This window comes from Apium graveolens, chromosome 2 (assembly GCF_009905375.1).
Source record: "Apium graveolens cultivar Ventura chromosome 2, ASM990537v1, whole genome shotgun sequence".
NCBI lineage: Eukaryota > Viridiplantae > Streptophyta > Magnoliopsida > Apiales > Apiaceae > Apium > Apium graveolens.
In genome coordinates, this window is record NC_133648.1 from 269821911 (window position 1) to 269827506 (window position 5596).

Below are 5596 nucleotides of genomic sequence, written 5' to 3' on the forward strand. Positions count from 1 at the left end.
CTTATAAATTACTTCCTCGGTTTGGGTTCTTGTCCTTTTGATTTTTTAAAGTATTTTAAGATGAATAAAAATGATAATTTTATAAATTATTTTTCAATTTTTTTATCTAAAAAAAAATATAAATATTATATTTTTATTCAAGAAAAGAAATTTTAGAAAAAATACATGAAATTATAATTTTATATATCTTAAAATACGTGTAAAAAATCAAAATGATATATATTTTGGGACGGAGGTAGTATATAAATTATAAAAATTGTTTTTTAAAAGAAAAATATCTGAGAAAAGTAGAAACTTTAGTTACAATTATTGTCCGCAATGCAACAAACAATTCAGTTCAAGCAAAATTTGGAATGTTTAGTACACTATTGTTTTTCAAGCTCAATAATGTTCGAATTTGACATAATTCAAGTTAGTTCGAACTGAGAAAATTTGGACAATTTCTTGAATTGGAAACACTTCAAACTAAAAGTAGACCTCTCTCCAGGTATCCGAAGGAAATGCTCCAATATTTTTTATTTGCTAACTAATTACACTCATTAGGGGCGGAACTTTTGATCTCTAACTTCTAGTAAGATAAGAACTCAAACTCCTACACCAATTATTTGTTGGCTATGTTCCAAATTTTTTTGGTAGAGAGCAGATGTAAAAAAAAACAAGATTCTTTAGAGACTATGCTAATGATCTCAGATTCTCAGCGTATCAATTATTGGGCCAATAATTGAAGCCTTCCCTGGAAGTCCACCAACCCAATGGGCCAAAGAACGATGTTATTACTAGGTCAGTAGAATAAGAATCTGGCAACTAATCGTCACCAGGCCAGCACAGCCCCCAGAGTCATCCAACGTTGTCAATAGCTAGCCATATGAACAGAATTGCTTTAATAGTTTAATTTCATATTTAATTATGAGTACCTACTTTCTACATTAAATTATATATTTCTAAAAATATAAAACTTTCAAAATAATGCCATATGACAGATGGATCGTGGTTAAGCTGCGATGCGGGTTCTGCAAAACAAAACCGGAGGAGGATATGTCCCCGCGACAACTCCGGTGTGAGAATAAGAATGGGGTTTCTTGAAGAATAAGAAGAAGAAAGGAGCCAATCAAAAATATATATAATGCTGTGTGTATATATGTGTATAGCAGACAATATTTTCCAACCCCTAAAATCTTTCATGGGGCTTTTTATAGGCTCCCAAGTTTAGGGTTTTAGGGGTTTGTACCTCTTCATCCTAATTCTTAATCATTCTTGGTTGGTGACTGATTGGATGGTTTAGATGGTAAGTGGGGCCCGACTGTCCTTTTGCAGCTGGGGTGCTTTTGAGATTTATACACATGGACTGCTGAGATGCAGTTGTTCCATTTCTGGTAGCATGAGACAATTGACATTTTGGTCACTAGCCACGTGTCCCGGGGACCACCCCAGTTTGGCTGGGGTGTCTTCTCCTTGGGCTTTTGTAACATTCCCTTTGGGCCTGATTGGGCTTTTGTAACCTTCCCTTTGGGCCTGATTACTTATGGCCTATCATTTGCCTCCCACTCCCTTATGCGGGTTTACCCGGATGGGGGAGTAGTGTTCTTTTCCGGAGTTGTGCTTTGATTTATGGTTCCTGACCCCGGAGTGTTGTTGGGTTTAAGTTCCCGGGGTTATTTTTGGGTAGGCCTTTTGATACCTGTAACGTAGAGAAATTTGCATTTTTTCTTTGATTTGTGGCCCCTAACCCCGGGGTGTTGTTGAGTACAAGTCCCCGGGGTTGTGTTTGAGTAGGCTCTTTGATACCTGTAACGTAGAGAAATTTGCATATTTTCTTTGATTTGTGGCCCCTAATCCCGGGGTGTTGTTGGGTACAAGTCCCCGGGGTTGTGTTTGAGTAGGCCTTTGATTTGGCCTGCTGGGTACGGACGTGACTGATGTACAATATTTTGTCGCTTTTCCGGGGTGTCAGGCGGCGGTTGGGTTTCCTGTAGGAATCTATAATGTATATATATACATATCAAACCTTGCAGTTTCCCCCTCTTTCTCTCCTCAAAAGGCGTGCCTGTTAAATAATTACAACTAAGTAATCATTAATCGCTGCGGTTATTTTTTGGACGCCTAGGATCTTGACATGTGTCCTGAACCGGCGGACACGATGGTGTAGCAGTTGAGTGGGTTTTCACCCCACTTTCGCCTATAAATACTTGTCCCTTCACATTTCTTCATTCTCTACGCAAGCACAAAAACCAAAAACGCTCTCTGGTTTTTATCTTGAAGGCAAATTTCAGAGTTCTTTCCTTGAAGCCTTTTTATATCTCCCGCTTTCTTGGAAATTTTTCAAGCCCTTCTTTTTATTTTTCTTGCTTCCTCGTACATTTGTTTGATTCGATGAGTAGAATAGGTTGAGGTTTTTGAATGCATGTATATCAAATGTAGTAATTGGTTTAATTTTGCTATGTCGAGTAATAGCGGTTTGTATGTAGAACTGTTGTTTGATGTTTGGGGTTTTGTTCTGTAAAAGTGGGTGTGTTTACGGGTTTTTATGTGTGTATCGAAAATAAATAGGAGGGTTGGAGTTTTGTAAAAAATGGGTTTTTGTTTGTTGTTCGTGACTGTTTTATGTTTTTGTGTAAGCATATTTGTAGGTATAGGCTGTATAACATACTTTGGTGGTTTTGATTTTGAAGTTATTTGTTCTGAGTTGTTTTTGTTTTCATGTTTTTGTCCCCGAAATGACATAAACTCCGAGGTTATATGGTTAGGAGAGTGAAACAATTAGCAAACCTTAAACGTAGATCTGCATGTCCTGCCTTCTTAGGGTTGCCTGAAACCTCTTCTAGTGATTCATCTCCGGACCCAGATAACATGCCACCCCGTCATCAGCATGTAATTGAGGAATTGCCCACCTTCCTTCTAAACCCCGGGCAGACTTTGGGTAGAAGGGATGGGTCTGGGGTAGATATAGATCATTATTTCGTACAGACCCGGGAGAACAACCCCCCTTGATTACTACTTTAGGGACTTCTCTGATGCTTACAAGCCCGTAGGGAAGGAAACTTATGACGGGGCCCGAATGAATGAGCTTTTCTATAATGCTCCAGGGACCAGCTATGTTCCTGCTCCCCGTCACCCTGACCTTGACATATATACCCACGAGCAGATAGATGACCTAGTTAAGACAGTATTCCACTTCGGGGAAGGGATGGGGAGGAGGTGGCCCGAGCCCCATGAGAGGGTTTATCATCGTCCCGTGGGGGGTTGGGTAGCTATTCCGCTAGAGCATCTGCGTAGTATGAAGTCTAACCTTCACCAGTTCACCAAATCCCTTTTCCGTGATGTCTACGGGATTCCCTTTACCCAACTGGCCCCGAATTCGGTTAAATGGATATCCTGGTTTCTTGTCTGTTGCCATGTGAAGGGTTACTTTCCAACCTTCAAACTTTTCCTTTATCTCTTCAAAATTAAGAAGTCCACCCTTCCTCCCTTGTATGAGTTTACCTTTAGTCTAGATGGTTGTGGGTTCCCTGCTGATACCAGGAATTCGCCTGTTTTATGTTGAATTCGCTCCGGGGATGGCATCAGGAGTTCATCTTCGTTCAGGGTGGGGACCTGGAGTTTATACCCGTGTACAAAAATATTCTTAAAAGTAACAGGTTCCCGACCGAGCGGCTCAGGGGAGCTGCATTGGCGAAGATGTACGACTTTGTTATGGCTCTAGGGGCTCAGTGGACTCATGACACTTTTTTAAATAATCAAACATTGTTTAATATCAGACGTAAGTGCTTTTATTATATGTAGCCTTCCATTATGCCTTTTCCTAATATGTACTTGTGCTTCTTCAGTTTTTGTCCTCTGAACTGTTGTTCTGATGTGCAGGTTTTTCGTTGCTCAATCCCTTTCACCGTAAAATGTCGAAGCAATTTTGGGACTTGGTTGGTAGGTTTAAGAAGATTGGTGGTGCTGTGCAGCTTGATTCGGGCAAAAAGAAGGCTGATGGAGGTAGCGGCTCGCAGGTCTAAGACACGCGTTCGTCCGAAAACAGTGTAAGGAAGAGTGTTCCGGAGAGGGTGTTAGGGCGAAATCACGCACTAATATTCACGCAAGTATACGCGTTCGCAAGTAATATAGAATACTTTCTAGTTCGTTCCCTCAGAGACTCAGACTAATTTATTGTCTAATTTAACTCACTCACCAATGTATGACTACTTCTCAATGTTAAGATAATAACACTTAAAATTGTTGATTAAATATTAACTATAATTAACTACTTAATTAACCACTTAACTAACACTTCAATTTATCAATAATAAAACACTCATGAGATCACAACTTCATTATTACTTCCTTCTATAGCCATAGTTATTACCTTTAGCATGTGACAATGATGATATTAATCGAATAACACGAAACTGATAAAAGCCAACTTTCATTGTACTAATACCATTCTACCAAACATCCACAATTAAGATAGAAGTTGAATAGTCATCAATTATGTTGAGTTCCTATATGTCTACAGAAATTGACAACACAACGATTTAAGCACAAGTTATTCCTTTTGATTACATAGGGCAAATAAAACTGTTAGAGTTACCCACTAATCATGCACAACGTACATGAACCTATGCTAGCATGGCAAGTTCTAAATCTCAAGATCCACCGTCGCTTCACAAGAGATTAACACCCTATCTTATATGTTCGCGACGCACATAAGACGAATACGCACAACCAATACTAGATATCATGCAATCATCACATACTAAAGTATTAAACAATTAACTAAAGAATTCCATAATAAATCCGTTGCAACCCCATGATCACGATTAGCCCATAATAGAACTTATCGCCATCATGGGTTCATATGAAATCATGATAAACAAACACAAGAAAATAATAACTAAACTGATTATATTAAAACAGAGTACGTCACAAGAGTAAATAAGTCAAAGCAAGAAAACTAGCATCCAACGTTACAACGAAACAAGAATCACAAGAATATATGCTTCCTCTTCGTTGCTGTGTGCTAAATCGGTCTTCTTCCTTATCTCCTTCGCTTCTTGCAAAACACAATCTAAAACATAATCTCCTCTTAATACTCTATGAAAAACGTCTCAAATCTACCTATATAATAGTCCCATAAAACTCAGATTACATAGAAGTTGGAAGCCAAACAGAAGTAGAAGTCTAAAATAATATATCTTTTTCCCCGACCCTGCGCGGCCGCTCAGCATCTCTGCGCGGGCGCGCAAGGCTGCTGCGCGGCCGCTCAGCATTGCTGCGCGGGCGCGCAGGACCCTACTGGAAAATTTCCAGGTTTGCTCCGTTTCCTCGCCGTAATCTGCCCGTTCTTTTCCTCTCGCAATGGTGAACACATGCCAAGGCTTATTCTTGATGATTCCTCCTCCGAAATGCAACTAATACCCTGAAATGCATAAACACTAGAAAAACGCATCAAATACACAAAATACTTGATTTCAAGACACCAATTTAAGCCATTTTAAGACGTTCTAAGTGGTATAAAATGCCACTTATCACACCCCCAAACTTAAATCGATGCTTGTCCTCAAGCGTCACAGACTCAAAAACAAATAAAAATATGCATGAATGCAATCTATAT